We start from the raw sequence: 16,656 nt of genomic DNA, 5'->3' as shown, positions 1-16,656 counted from the left end.
GGGCTGCCACTTCCTTCTCCAGTGCATGAAAGTGAAAAGTGGAAGTGGAGTCGCTCAGTTGTGTCCAACTGTTCGTGACCCCGTAGACGGCAGCCCACCAGGCTCCGCCGTCTCTGGGATTCTCCAGGCAAGAAGGCTGGAGTGGGGTGCCAGTCCCTTCTCCAGGAGACAGCACTAATGAGTGGAAACTAGAGTGACCCCCATTTCCAAGCGGGGTCCTGCTGCTAGGTACATATCAAGAATTCACTCATGCACTCCAGTTCTTTGCGCTGTAGCTGAAGTACATCATGAGTGAGTAGGCATTTCAATAAACAATATCTTGGGAAACATAGCTCCAGAACGCTTTCCAGAGTTCATAACATCCTTCGTAACAAAACTAACATACTTCGTGAAAACTAACATTGGTTCTGACTATCGACACGTGATCCTCAGGCGGTGAACTTTCCTCCCCTTATCAGTTAACACTAGGACTTTCTCAGTTATCAACTACTTCTTAACAAAATTCATTCTGTAAATAAATAGAACTAAATTTAGAATAACCTTCTTTTACTTCTCAATCAGGAATTTCTTCTAGTCCTAAAAATCCCTTCATTCTAAGACCCAGTTCCATAATATTTTATCCTATCCTGACATGTCTGGATACTTATCATAACTGAACTGGACTGCATCAGTAAACTAGAAGAAATATGAATCTTGCTTAGCTTATGCAATGAGTTAACTACTGAAAATACATTGACTACTTGGTAACAGCAGTTTGCCAAAGAAACAGTCTGGTGAATCATGCTGAATCATCCCCTAAAAAAGCCTCTGCATTAACCAGAAGCAGCCATGGGTGTATGTGCGCCTGCCTACGTGTGTTTTAAGAAAATGACCAAGTGCGGAAAAATTATAGCTGACTGAAATGACTGCTAATGACGTGAGGAAAAGGCGAGGAGAGGGCGATGACGCGAATGTGTTTTGAACATCAAGAGTAAATACAGAATCACAAAATAAACTGAAGAGAGCTAATTATAAAATAATGGCTTGTCACATGTCAACTGTGTCTGTGTTTTAGCTTTCCTCAGGTAGAAACCAGCGGATGTGATAGAAGTCAAAGGAAAAAGTAGGCAAGCGTGTGAACCAAAGCGCTAGCAAATGTACATCCATCACATGGAAGGTTTTTTATTCCTGCTGTGCTTTATTTGGCATAGAATATAGTGTATCTGGGGAAGATCCCCTGGGGGAAGGCATGGCAGCCCACTCCAGTATTCTTGCCTGCAGGATCCCACAGACAGAGCACCCTGACCGGCTACAGTCCATAGGGTTGCAAGTCAGACAGGACCGAAGCGATGTAGCACAAGCACGCATGGTTTATCTATTTACATTTAAGCGGATTTTTAACAATTACTAAGTATCATAAAAATTTGTTTCTTATACATCTTACCCTGGACAAAGGGGCAACAACATTTACAAAACCACTGATATTTTTAGTTCCATTCTATGTCATTATTACTTTTTTTTACTGAAGTAAGGAAATGGCAACCCACTCCAGTGCTCTTGCCTGGAGAAGCCCAGGGATGGGGGAGCCTGGTGGGCTGCCGTCTCTGGGGTCGCACAGAGTCGGACACGACTGAAGCGACTTAGCAGCAGCAGCAGCATAGCTGATTTACAATGTTGTGTTACTTTCTGGTGTACAGCAAAGTGACTCAGTTATGTGTGTGTGTGTGTGTGTGTGTGTGTGTGTCTTTTTCTATTACATTGATAGATATGATAGATATTATATTGACAGATTGATAGTCATGTCCGACTCTTTGTAACCCCATGGACTATACAGTCCACAGAATTCTCTAGCCAGAATACTGGAGTGGATAGCCTTTCCCTTCTCCAGGGGATCTTCCCAAACCAGGGACTGAACCCAGGTCTCCCGCATTGTGGGCAGATTCTTTACCAGCTGAGCCACGAGGGAAGCCCAAGAATACTGGAGTGGGTAGCCTATCCCTCCTCCAGGAGATCTTCCTGACCCAGAAATTGAATCTGGGTCTTCTGCACTGCAGGTGGTTTCTTTACCAACTGAGCTATGAGGGAAGCCCCATTATATACGTAGTTTATTATAAGATATTGAAGATAGTCCCTTGTGTGATACAGTAGGACCTTGCTGTTTATGTATTTTATATATGACCGTTTGTATCTGCTAATCCCAAATTGCTAATTTAAACTAATCACCCCTAGCCCCACCCCCCACCCTCGGCAACCACAGTCTGTCCTCTGTGAGCCTAAGTTCATTTGTGCTGTATTTTAAATCCCACACGGAGTGTTAGCATATGGCGTCTGTCTTTCTCTGTCTGACGTCACTTCGTATGATCATCTCTAAGTCCGTCTATGTTGCTGCAGAGAGCATCGTTTCATTCTTTTATGACTGAGCAATATTCTATTGCATATGTGGAGCGCGTCTTCTTTATCCATTCATCTGTTGATGGACATTTAGGCTGCTTCCACGTCCTGGCTATTGTAAATAATGCTGCTAAAAATATTGGACAAATATCTTTTCCAGTTAGGGTTTTATCTAGATAAATGCCTAAAAGTGGGGTTACTGGATCACATGGCAACTCTATTTTTAGTTTTTTAAGGAATCTCCGTACTGTTTTAGACAGTGGCTGCACTAATTTCCATTCCCAACAACATGGTAGGACTTTTTCTTTTATCAGATTTGTACGCTGATTTACTTATTTATTTGGGCTGTGGTGGGTCTTCCTTGCTTCACCTGGGCCTTCTCTCGCTGCCGCCAGCAGGGTCTACTCTTTATTGTGGCGCACAGGCTTCTCACTGCAGCGGTTTCTCTTGCTGCAGAGCAGGCTCTAGGCCTCAGCAGTTGCAGTGCATGGGCTCAGCCGCTGCAGCTCACGGGATCTAGAGCGCAGGCTCAGTAGTTGTGGCGTGTGGGCTTAGCTGCTCTGCGGTATGTGGGATCTTCCCGGACTAGGAATCAGACCAGTGTCCCTTGCATAGCAAACAGATTCCTAACTACTGGACTGCCAGGGAAGCCCTCTAGACTTTTTAATGATGGCCTTTCTGACCAGAGTGAGCTGGTACCTCATTGTAGTTTTGATTTGCATTTCTCTAATATTAGCATGTTGAGCATCCTTTCATGTGCCTTTTGGCCAACTGTATGTCTTTTTTGGAGAAATGTCTGTTTAGGTCTTCTGCCAATTTTTTGATTGGGTTATTTGGGTTTTTTGTTACTGAGTTTTATGGGCTGTTTGTATATTTTGGAAATTAATTCCTTATCAGTCACGTTGTTTGCAAATCTTTTCTCCTATTCTGTAGGCTATCTTTTCATTTTGGTTATGTTTTCCTTTGCTGTGCAAAAGCTTATAAGTTTGATTAGGTCCCACTTGTTTATTTTTGCTTTTGCTAAAGCCTTGGAAAGACTATAATTATTTTTAAAATGTTAGTCCACAGATTAAGAAACTGAAAAATAAACAGTGTCCTATGTATCTCTTCGTCTGGCTATTGATTTGCTTCCTCTAATCCTTTTATAATAGATTGGTCATCTAGTGAGTTCTGTGAGTCATTCTAATTAAACCTAAAGAGGGGATGCAGGAACCTCTAGTTGACAGCCAGTTGGTCAGAAGCACAGACTAACAACCGAGGCTTGTTACAGGTGCTTCAAATGTGAGGAGGTCTTGTTGGACTGAGCCTTTTAGCTTTGTAATTTGATTCTGTCTCTGGGTAGACAGTGTTAGAACTGAGTTGAACTCTTGGACTCTCGGGCTTCCCAGGTACAGTGGTAAAGAACCCTCCTGCCAACATAGGAGATGCGAGAGATGCAAGTTGGATCCTTGGGCGGATTCCCTGGAGTAGGACATGGCAACCCATTCCAGTACTTTTACCTGGAAAAGTTCACGGACAGGGCAGCTTGGCGGGCTACAGTCCGTGGGGTCACAAAGAGTCGGGTGTGACTGAGGACACACACACTTGGATCCTCTGCTATTATCTGAGAGTTGCCTGTTGATATGGAGAAGCCTTTGGAATTGGGCCCTTTGCATCTTTGACCACTCTGCTGCCTTTTATTTACATTTGCTAAACAGTACTCTTGGAAAATCCCATGGACGGAGGAGCCTGGTAGGCTGCAATCCATGGGTTCGCGAAGAGTCAGACACAACTGAGTGACTTCACTCTCACTTTTCACTTTCATGCATTGGAGAAGGAAATGGCAACCCACTCCAGCGTTCTTGCCTGGAGAATCCCAGGGGATGGTGGAGCCTGGTGGGCTTCCGTCTATGGGGTTGCACAGAGTCGGACACGACTGAAGTGACTTAGCAGCAAACAGTATTTTAACTTGTATCAGAATGAAGATTTATCAACCTTCCAGGCAACATACAGGATTCAAGAAATCCTAAGATGCAACTCTATCCTTAGGCCATTTGTAGTTTTTGGTCTTCAGCTAAAGGGGCAAAGATAAAAAATGGGAAGGATAGGAACTTAATAATTATTTAACTTAACCTTCAGAATAGCCTATGTAACAGGTAATGTTATTCTCATTTTTGAGAGAAAGAAACTGAGGCTTAGGGAAGAAAATCCACATCGGCAGGGGACCCAGAGGTATGCTCCCACAAAGCCTGTGTCTGTCTCTTTATCCCAAGTTGTTTTCCTAGTTGGGAGAACTACTCACTACCCGCTTGCACAGCACTTGTAGCAAAGTGTCTGGTACTAAGTGGGCAGTCAGTAAATGTTAGTTTCATTCATACAGATACAGAAAAGTTCATAATCTGACTTTTGGAAGGGACAAGAGTCCTCTATTGGAGAAAATCAAGGCTTGGAGAGGTCAACTTGGGCACAGAGCAGACTAACAGGGGGAAAGGTCCTGGTCTCAACATCCAGATTCCTGAAGGGCCATTCATCCTGCTTCCTTGAGGTGGAGGACCATTAGAAGTGGACGGGATGTTCAAGTTGGTGTTCCAAGCTGGTGCCCTAGTCCACCGGTTCTCAGACTTAGATGATGATCCACAGTCACCTCAGGAACAGTTAAACAACGTATACACTATATTTTTATAGTGTATAAATATATAAAAACTATATACAGCAGGTCCTTCAGACCTAGTGGCTCAAGCTCTCCAACAGGCCCAAGTACGTGCTTTTAGAAACGTAAGCAGGTGATTCGAACACACAGCTAAGTTTCAGAACCACGAGCTCCAAGATCCAGTTCCAGTACCACCTGGTCATATCATTTCTAAGACAGAAAAGCAAAATGACGGAATCAGTTCCAAAAAGCTATGGCCAGAGGGTAGGTGACCCCTTTGCAGCAACGAATGAGAAGCCAGGAGAGGAGAAAAGCTCGATCCTAAAGGGACTCGGGGACTGTCGCCCCAGTGGCTGGCGACAGTTCCCCTGTGCTCTCAGAGCCCTAGGCCCCGCTCTCTCCAGGCCACGTCACCTCAAACGGCAGAGCCAGCAGCAAGCGTGGGCTCAGCACTACTCCCGGGGCAGCACAGTCCTGCCCACGGCCACGGCCACCTAAACTCGGTGCTGGGCCTCCTGCTCCAGGGGCACGGGTCAGGGGCATAGATCCACCTCCCTCACGCAGGCAGCAAAAGGAAGCAAGGCCTGGGTGAGCAGGAGACGGGCCTGCAGTGTGGAAGATGGTTGGCAAGCAGGCCTAAAAATTCACTGAGCAGAGTTAGAAATTGTAGACTGTTGTATTGGAAGATGTCTTAAAGTTCTAGTTCAAGTTCTACATTTTACAGACACAAAATAAAATGAACTTCAGAGAGGAAAGAGTGATATTTAAATGACTTTCAACTCAAAGATTATAGCAGAAGAAATTATAGAACCGTGTGTTTATACAATTTTTTAAGGGCAGGATGGACTGTTTAAATAAATTTGGGTATATCCATACAGTGAAATATTTCTGAAGCCTTTAAAAGGATATTCCTTAACAGGGACAGATATCTAAGATACAGGGCTGAGTGTCAAAAAGAGATTACTAATTTTGTATTTAAAAGAAAAAAGAAAACTATCTGTGTTTATAGACCAAGAATGGCATTTAGAAATACCTTTTTCAAGTTGAATACAGTTAATCCTCAGTATTGGGATCGTAGAATTTTGGTTTTTTAAGATCTTCCAATGAGCATGTACTATCTTTTTTAAATTGAAGCACAACTGGTGTACAATATTATATAAGTTACAGGTGTACAGTATAATCACAATTTTGAAAGGTTATATTCCATTTATAGCTATTATAAAATATTAGCTATATTTGGCATTGTACAATATATTCTTGTAGCTTATTTTATGCTTAACAGTTATACCTCTTAATCGCCTAGCCCTATATTGCCCCTACCCCCTCCCCTCTCCTCACTGGTAACAACGAGTTTATTCTCTATATTTGTGAGAATATACTAGCATCTTTTAAAAAATTTTTCTATAACTGACTTACAATGTTAGTTTCAGGTGTATAGCAAAGAGCATCAGTTATACATATACGGCATGTACTATTTTTAATAACAAAAGTGAGGACAAATATTTCTATTTGGGGGGAAAAACACAGGGCACCAGACTATATATAACTGCGGTCTCCTATGAGACGAGGTCTCTTTAGGGCCTTGTGAAAACACTGAAGTGAACAGCAGACACATTCATTTAATTTCTCTCTTGAAAAAATTGCTCATGATTTTCTAACAAACAAACTTCCCTAACAATGATCGGACACAATCTATTGTGTTTTAGGGCATTTAAAGTACTTCACTCCACACAGATGGCTCAGACAGTTAAGAATCTGCCTTCCTGAAGGAGACACAGGCTTTTAGGAAGATCAGGAAGATCAGTGGATCAGGAAGATCCACTGGAGAAGGGAATGACTACCCACTCCAGTATTCTTCCCTGGAGAATTCCATGGACAGAGGAGTCTGGTGGGCTACAGCCCATGGGGTCACAAAAGAGCGGACACAACTGAGCAAAAGGACACTTTTTTTCACAATACATAGAATGACACAGAGGGAGAAAAGAAAGTCACACCGCCCATCATATGAATTGACTCATTCTAATTTCCTCCTCATGACCAACATAGATAGCATATTCAAAAGCAGAGACATTACTTTGCCAACAAAGGTCCATCTAGTCAAGGCTATGGTTTTTCCTGTGGTCATGTATGGACGTGAGAGTTGGACTGTGAAGAAAGCTGAGCACTGAAGAATTGATGCTTTTGAACTGTGGTGTTGGAGAAGACCCTTGAAGAGTCCCTTGGACTGCCAGGAGATCCAACCAGACCATTCTAAAGGAGATCAGTCCTGGGTGTTCTTTGGAAGGAACGATGCTGAGGCTGAAACTCCAGTACTTTGGCCACCTCGTGAGAAGAGTTGACTCATTGGAAAAGACTCTAATGCTGGGAGGGATTGGGGGCAGGAGGAAAAGGGGGAGACAGAGGATGAGATGGCTGGATGGCATCACTGACTCAATGGAAGTGAGTTTGAGTGAACTCTGGGAGTTGGTGATGGACAGAGACACCTGGCGTGCTGCAATTCATGGGGTCGCAAAGAGTCGACACGACTGAGCAACTGAACTGAACTGAACTGAACTGAACTGAATTTCCTCCTCATTCTAATTTCCTAGAAAAAAAAAAGCTAAATGGCAAAATGGTTGTCTGAGGAGGTCTTACAAATAGCTGTGAAAAGAAGAGAAGCAAGAGGCAAAGGAGAAAAGGAAAGATATACCCATTTGAATGCAGAACACCAAAGAATAGCACAGAGAAATAAGAAAGCCTACCTCAGTGATCAGTGCAAAAAAATAGAGGAAAATAATAGAATGGGAAAGACTAGAGATCTCGTCAAGAAAATTAGAGATACCAAGGGAACATTTCATGCAAAGATGGGCTCAATAAAGGACACAAATGGTATGGACCTAACAAAAGCAGAAGATATTAAGGAGAGGTGGCAAGAACACACAGAAGAATTATACACTAAAGATCTTCATGACCCAGATAACCATGATGGTGTGATCACTCACCTAGAGCCAGACATCCTGGAATGTGAAGTCAAGTGGGCCTTAGGAAGCATCACTATGAACAAAGCTAGTGGAGGTGATGGAATTCCAGTTGAGCTATTTCAAATCCTAAAAGATGATGCTGTGAAAGTGCTGCATTCAGTATGCCAGCAAATTTGGAAAACTCAGCAGTGGCCACAGGACTGAAAAGGTCCCTTTTCATTCCAATCCCTAAGAAAGGCAATGCCAAAGAATGCTCAAACTACCGCACAATTGCACTCATCTCACACACTAGTAAAATAATGCTCAAAATTCTCCAACACAGGCTTCAGCAGTAAGTTAACCATGAAATTCCAGATGTTCAAGCTGGATTTAGAAAAGGCAGAGGAATCAGAGATCAAATTGCCAACATCCGTGGCATCATCAAAAAAGCAAGAGAGTTCTAGAAAACATCTATTTCTGCTTTACTGACTATGCCAAAGCCTTCAACTGTGTGGGTCACAACAAACTGTGGAAAATTCTGAAAGAGATGGGAATACCAGACCACCTGACCTGCCTCTTGAGAAACCTATATGCAGGTCAGGAAACAATAGTTAGGACTGAACATGGGACAACAGACTGGTTCCAAATAGGAAAAGGAGTAGGTCAAGGCTGTATACTGTCACCCTGCTTATTTAACTTATATGCAGAGTACATCATGAGAAACACTGGACTGGAAGAAGCACAAGCTGGAATCAAGATTGCTGGGAGAAATATCAGTAACCTCAGATATGGAGATGACACCACCCTTATGGTAGAAAGCGAAGAAGAGCTAAAGAGCCTCTTGATGAAAGTGAAAGAGAAGAGTGAAATAGTTGGCTTAAAGCTCAACATTCAGAAAATGAAGATCATGGCATCTGGTCCCATCACTTCATGGGAAATAGGTGAGGAAACAACGGAAACTGTGAAAAACTTTATTTTTGGGGGCTCCAAAATCATTGCAGATGGTGATTCCAGCCATGAAATTAAAAGACGCTTGCTTCTTGGAAGAAAAGTTATGACCAACCTAGACAGCATATTAAAAAGCAAAGACATTACTTTGCCAACAAAGGTCCATCTAGTCAAAGCTATGGTTTTTCCAGTGGTCATGTATGGATGTGAGAATTGGACTATAAAGAAAGTTGAGCACGAAAGAATTGATGCTTTTGAACTATGGTGTTGAAGACTCTTGAGAGTCCCTTGGACTGCAAGGAGATCCAACCAGTCCATCCTAAAGGAAATCAGTCCTGAATATTCATTGGAAGGACTGATGCTGAAGCTGAAACTCCAATACTTTGGCCACTGATGCATAGAATTGACTCATTGGAAAATACCCTGATGCTGGGAAAGACTGAAGGCGGGAGGAGAAGGGGACGACAGAAGATGGGATGGTTGGATGGGATCACCAACTCAATGGACATGAGTTTGAATAAACTCTAGGAGTTAGTGATGCACAGGGAGGCCTGGCGTGCTGCTGTCCATGGGAGGGCAAAGAGTCGGACACAACTGTGCAACCAAACTAAACTGAAGTGAATTTCCTACTATACAAAGCAAACTAGCAAAAGATGATTAATTACACTGAATTATGAAATAGCCAGGCTTTCCCCTTCATTTCTTCCCAATGCTCATCTGTCTTTACATTATTTTACTATCCTTGGCTTATAGCTTTGTATCCTGGTGTTACCACTTACTAGGTACATGAACTTGGGGGAGTTTTTCTGGGCCCTAGTGAGCTCATCTGTCAAGTAGGGATGATAAACCTCATTGTGTTGCTATGAAGATTAACTTAGTTAATACATATTAAGCATTTAAACAGGGTAAGCACTCAGAAATATTACTCTATTAGGTAGTAATTATAATATGGTGATAATTTATTCTTATCATAGGAGGCAAAGGATTAAAAAGAAAAGAAAGCAATAGGAACACTCCAGTCCTTCTGGCTAAGCAGAGCTTAAAGGATTAATAGCATTGTTAATACAGGAAAGAGGAGATTAGAGAATTACTCATGGATTTTAATTGTACTTCACTCTCCTAATCCAAAATGCTACAGAAAGTAAAGGGTTGGGTGAAATCCAAAAATCCTATTTGCAGGTCAATGTAATAAACCTGGACACTGCTTAAAACATTTTTCAGGTCTACACGGAGACTGGCCACAAGTCTTGACAGTGGTATTGAACTGGCACTGGCAGAGATGGAATCACTGCCCAGCCCTCACCCGGACTACCCAGCCCCAGTGACTGAACTGGCTGCCTCCACCGTGTCGAATCATCTGTTTCTTTGCTGCTGCTTCCTAAAAGTAAGATCATGAACCAAAACCAGCCGAAGTACAGCACTGAACAGATGTAGAAAAAACCAAAGTTCAAGTAGATACGGTCTATCAGCATTTTCTCCCTCCAAATTAAGAGTCAGCATTCAGAAAATCTAAGTGTTCTGTGACCCATAGACATGAGTAAACTGTAAATTCCCTAAGTACTTCATTAGAAAGAAATCATGTAAGCTAAAGACAGTTGATGTGAAATTGAAAGTCACTCAGTTGTGCCCAACTCTCTGAGATCGCATGGACTGTAGCCCACCAGGCTCCTCTGTCCATGGAATTCTCCAGGCAAGAATACTGCAATGGGTTGCCATGCCCTTCTCCAGGGGATCTTCCCAACCCAGGGATCGAACCCAGGTCTCCCACATGGCAGGCAGATTCTTCACTGTTTGAGCTATCCAGGTAGCCCCTGCAAGTTAAGCATTGTTTACACTATAATAACTTTTTCAGACTCAAAGTTTATTCCTGGTTAATGAGTATTTCAATACATTCAGGTCATTAAGTTAAAAATGTCCATTTTCTACGACAGTATGGAGTATAAGCTGTGTGCACATTATATTTAGTATTATATACGCCTATGTCTACAATGAAGGGGAAGCATAATACAGATGACAAATAAATATTATAGATGACAATACAGATGACAAATAAAGCTAGTTAAGCCATTTTGCAATTATTTATTCCTATGCCCTATATTTCAAATGAGCTATTTTAAAGGTAACTTCTAAGAGGGAATAAGACAATCTGGCTTAATCTTCTTTGTTGTAATTTTTCTTAAGATAAAAAGGCAATGAAAAAACACATAAGATTCTTTACCATCAGTACAAACCAAACCAAACCAAACCAGCATTACTTTTCTCCACTCAATTCTTGGTGGTAAAATGGCCAGAGAGGCCCTGTCTAGGTAATCCACCGTGAGTATCCGTGACAGACCTGTTCAAATGCAAGCGTACATGGAGCACGGACCATGCATGACACTGTACTGAGCTCTGGGGCCAAAACAGTGACGCTGCAGGACCGAAAATCAAAAACAGTCAAATGATAGTTCCATTCTTAAGTAAGCAGCACAGGTGTGCTTGGGGAAAGGTCCAATGAATGAGTTAAGACAAACTAGAAACGTCAATGGAAGCAAAACAAAGTAAAAAATAGATTGAATATTTTAAAACTGTTAGTAAAAATTATGCCCAGTGCTTAGGAACAAGTATACTACTGTACCAAAACAGAAGAAAACCACTAGCCATAACACATATTTATAACTTGGAAAAACAAAACTTTATTGTACCTTATTGCTCCTTAAACAATGATGTCTTAAGCTGCTGATATCTAAGTACAGGAAAAAATAAGACAAGAAACAAAAAACAATAAGTAGAAAAAATAAGGTAAAATACTACTTAAGAGGTTTTTCCTTAATCATTTAAGTTCAATAACATGAGTAAGAGAACCATGACTATGATTAAGTCAGTTTTCCCCCGTATGTTAATTAAAAGTTCAGTTCAGTTCAGTTCAGTCGCTCAGTCGTGTCCAACTCTTTGCGACCCCATGAATTGCAGCACACCAGGCCTCCCTGTCCATCACCAACTCCTGGAGTTTACTCAAACTCATGTCCATTGAGTCAGTGATGCCATCCAACCATCTCATCCTCTGTTGTCCCCTTCTCCTCCTGCCCCCAATCCCTCCCAGCATCAGGGTCTTTTCTAATCAGTCAACTCTTCACATGATGGGGCCAAAGTATTGGAGTTTCAGGCTCAGCATCAGTCCTTCCAATGAACACCGAGGACTGATCTCCTTTAAAATGGACTGGTTGGATCTCCTTGCAGTCCAAGGGACTCTCCAACACCACAGTTCAAAAGCATCAATTCTTCGGCTCTCAGCTTTCTTCACAGTCCAACTCTCACATCTATACGTGACCACTGGAAAAACTATAGCCTTGACTAGATGGACCTTTGTTGGCAAAGTACTATCTCTGCTTTTCAATATGCTGTCTAGGTTGGTCATAACTTTTCTTCCAAGGAGTAAGCATCTTTTAATTTCATGGCTGCAATCACCATCTGCAGTGATTTTGGAGCCCAAAAAAATAAAGTCTGACACTGTTTCCACTGTTTCCCCACCTATTTCCCATGGAGTGATGGGACCAGATGCCATGATCTTCATTTTCTGAATGTTGAGCTTTAAGCCAACTTTTTCACTCTCCTCTTTCACTTTCATCATGAGGCTTTTAGTTCCTCTTCACTTTTCTGCCATAAGGGTGGTTAATTAAAAGTAACCACCCTTATTTAAGCAGTTCCTAAAATGTTGATTCTGTTAGTGTTTAACTTAAATTATCCCCTCCTTTTACATAGAGAAAACTGAATATTATAAAAGTTAATCTACTTGCCCAAGGGTTAATTCAACTAGTAATTATTAGGTGCATTATATATGCTTCTGATCACTCACACGAAAGAAACTTGGGTACACACTGCCCAGACTCTATGTGGTTCACATGTAACTTAGTCACTATAGTTCAAACCAGCCAAGTGATGCAAAATTAAGCATTAATATTAAACTGGTTTCAGTAGTAAAGCCAGTGCTCTGAAGACACTGCTGCAGCAGCAGCCAAATGATGTAAAATGAAGTATTACTACTGAATGTCTTCAGAGCACTGGCTTTACTACTGAAACCAGTTGTACTCATCAACAGGATTTTAATTTTAATAAGTTGATTATATTTCCAGACTGACAGGACATCAAAAAAAAATTCATAAAAAAGGCTTATAAAAATAAAAAGCTTTGAGATGTGCTGTTGGTAAGGAACAGAAAGGAGTCTACTTCTGGTCCATTTGCTTTGTTCTGTTTCAAATGTGGTTAAGTTACATTTAAAAACAAATATTCCAGAGTTTACGGTACATTATTTGAAGCATGAATATGAAGACTATGGCCCAGAACGTTAAGAATCCCTTCGATACAGCAGACACACACTGTGACCACTATGCATAGGAGTGCTTCTGAAAACAAAGATCATGGCCTCTGGTCCCATCACTTCATGGGAAACAGATGGGGAAACAGAGTCAGACACGACTGAGCAACTGAACTGAACTGAAAGAAGAGATTTTTCTTCATGGAAATAAAGATCAGAAACTATAGACACTCAGAAAAGTACTTGTTTTCTGCTGCAGAGTAGGTGTACTTTCAAAATAAGAGAGAACACCAACAGAGAAAGAGATGAACAAAGAGAAAAAACTAAGCAAGTAAAGAAGTAAAGGAACAGTTTGCTTCTTCACTGTTTCCATCATACCCAACCCTCCTCCCTACGCAAAAGGAGGACACAATCACTACAGCAAACCTGCTTCGTAAATATGTAGAAACTGTCTCCTAAGATGACTATACAAGAACAATGAAAAAATATGCCATGCTCCTTTAATTTTTAATAGTGTTCCCCTATAGCACAAAATGACCGACTTACTGAAATGCTTAATATAAGCTAAATTTGCAGGCAAATGTATATTAACATGACTCTATAAAACAACTCTAATGGAAGTTGAAATACAAAAAAGCCAAAAGCAGTCTTTTAGTGGTCAAATATTTTGGTGTTTAATTATGGTGATCATATCTACCAATTGTTTGCTATTTTTTTAATGCAAAATGGAAGCGTCAGTAATGGTTGAATATAAAGCATAAGGAATATTGGCAGTGGGCAGGCCAGGGGAGTCAGACACCCTTTCCCGACACCTGAATTTGCCTCAGCAGATTTGTGAACTAAGTCGTAAAACTTGATTTTGTCACCTTAGTTTCCAAATATGTTAAAGGTAGCTATAGTTCCAGCAGCTTGATCTCTAAGACCTCTTCTAGCTAACATTTTATAATTCAAAACAGAAAGCATTAGACTGTTCACTAGGCAATATTAAAAGAATAGCAGATGCAAACAACCAGGTCCTACTATATGGCACAGGGAATTATATTCAGTATTTTGTAATAATCCATAATGGAAAAAAATATATATATGTAAAACTGAATCACCTTCTGTACACTAGAAACTAACGTGGCGATGTAAACCAACTATACTTCAATAAACGAACAGAAAACACCAGCAGATGCAAATTCTACTGGGACAGCCCTCTGCCGATGAAACTGATGGCTCTGTAAATATAACGTCTACGTCAGGTATGTGCTGGAAAATTTGACTTACACTCACGCACCCTTACAAGCTCTGCAGGAACAACCTGAACTGACCTTTCCCGATGAAAGAGGGCCACATCAAGATGTACAGAACAATCTAGAGTTACCACCGCCATGTAAGTGATCCCTTCACTAGGTCACCTGGCCCCACCAGCAGAAGTTGTAGGATATATATAGTGGCCTTGTGAGGGGGCAGATGACAGCTCCACTCCCAGGAACCAGAGAGTGTTAGTATGAAGTCAACATAGGTTTCTGCAGCCCCTGCTTATATTTCAACTGCTAGAAAAGTAATTTCATTAGCAATTTTTGAAACTATTTTTAAACTTCTGCTTTACTGATTTATTCTCAAAATTGATTACTTGGTAATATTATTGATAGGCATTAAATATCGTAAAGTGTCCCATAAATATTTATATTTGTTTAATTTTATTTTTTAATATTTTTTTATCTATTTGGCTGTCCTGGCTCTTAGTGTGGCACAGGGGAGCTTCAGTCTTTAGTTACAGCATGCAGGGTCTTTTAGTCATGGACTGTGGCATCTACCTCCCTGTCTAGGAAATGCATCTGGGCCCCCCGAATTGGGAGTGTGGAGTCTTAGCCTCTGGACCATTAGAAAAGTCCCTATACTTGTTTTAAATACTATTCAAGGATATTAACTTGAAAAATGGAGTCCTCATTCAAAGTCCTAGAAACAGAAAGCTCTGGGACAGGGGGAAGAGGAAGGCAGCTCGGAAGAACAAACAGATCTTATCTCCAGGGCCTCCATGAAGAGAACAAAAAAACAGTTCATTAAAGTTCACAGGGAACACTCCAGAACAGAGTCTGGAATGAAGTCTCCCTCCACAACTGCTTCAGAGCCCAGAAACTACATTATGAACAATTCATTCAAATCATTCATCTTATTTGCTCCTCAAAACCTTTTCTTCTCTACGACACAGGCAAAAGGAAAAAAACAAAAACATAACCAAAATACTGGCTGTAATTATCTATAAAAGAGTCACAGGTGGCTATAGGATAATTTATTAGTGTTACAGTTTTCTCCGTAACTCCTTCATCTTAAAATAGCTCAGTCATACTAACCATAATACAAAGTGAAAACAACCAGCAAACGGCCGACAAACGTAAACTTTACGACCTCAGTGGTGCTTAAGGCCACATTTACAGACTGTCAGTTGTATTTCTGGTCCAAGCACCCCGTAGGCCAGGGAAGGAAAGTGCGGGCATGTGCCGCCCTGCCCTGCAGCTCTCCTAACGAGGAGCACACAGTTGCAGAGAGAAAAGCAGGTGTAATGGGGACAGAGCAGCTGAGTGGAAAATACATCTGCTCCCAAGTGCTCGTGAATGTAAAGGGAAGTTCTATAAAAAACACAGGAAAACAAACACATCCCTTACTAATAAGTCTATGAGAAAACCACAAATACACATCCTCCAGCACCATTAGGGAAGCCTAGCTCTGGTTCAGAAGACTTGCTCTCGTGAGACAAAGAGTGATTCAGAACTGTCAGTCACACCACGGCGACCTTCCTAAACCCCCCTCTGGGAGGAGTCTGTTCAGGAGTCTGTTCAGGACGTCTGTTCAGGAGTCTGCCACTGCAGACTGTAACTAACTAGACTTCAACCCTTTTTAGCCTACCTTTCCTCATGTTATCTGCTGTGTACTGTCTGCAAAGATACTCTAGCTTTCACTTGTGATTGATTATAGTACAACGCTGGTAGTTATTCTGACTGTATTCCCCTTCACCATCCCCTTTTCCAATCTGACTTCATACAGTTTGGTTCAGTTCAGTCCCTCAGTTCTGTCCAACTCTTTGCGACCCCATGGACTGCAGCACGCCAGGCCTCCCTGTGCATCAGCAACACCCAGAGTTTACTCAAACTCATGTCCATTGAGTCAGTGATGCCATCCAACCATCTCATCCTCTGTTGTCCCCTTCTCCTCTCACCTTCAATCTTTCCCAGCATCAGGGTCTGTTCAAATGAGTCAGCTCTTCACATGAGGTGGCCAAAGGATTGGAGTTTTAGCTTCAGCATCAGTCCTTCCAATGAATATTCAGGACTGCTCTCCTTTAGGATGGACTGGTTGGATCTTCTTGCAGTCCAAGGGACTCGCAAGAGTCTTCTCCAACACCACAGAACAAAACCATCAATTCTTTGGTGCTCAGCTTTCTTTATAGTCCAACTCTCACATCCCTACACGACAACGGGAAAAACCATACC

The 16,656-nt window shown here is 41.6% G+C and overlaps 1 protein-coding gene across 2 annotated transcripts in view; it reads right to left on the bottom strand.

The window, feature by feature from the left end:
* The window catches only part of REEP5 (receptor accessory protein 5), a 49,251-nt gene that overhangs the window by 22,535 nt on the left and 10,060 nt on the right, over positions 1–16,656 (bottom strand). The gene's annotated exons all lie outside the window — the stretch shown is intronic.

Source organism: Ovis aries, chromosome 7, assembly GCF_016772045.2.
Source record: "Ovis aries strain OAR_USU_Benz2616 breed Rambouillet chromosome 7, ARS-UI_Ramb_v3.0, whole genome shotgun sequence".
In the NCBI taxonomy this organism is placed as follows: Eukaryota; Metazoa; Chordata; class Mammalia; order Artiodactyla; family Bovidae; genus Ovis; species Ovis aries.
The sequence above is the reverse complement of the archived record's forward strand: the minus strand, read 5'-3'. Positions and strand labels throughout refer to the sequence as shown.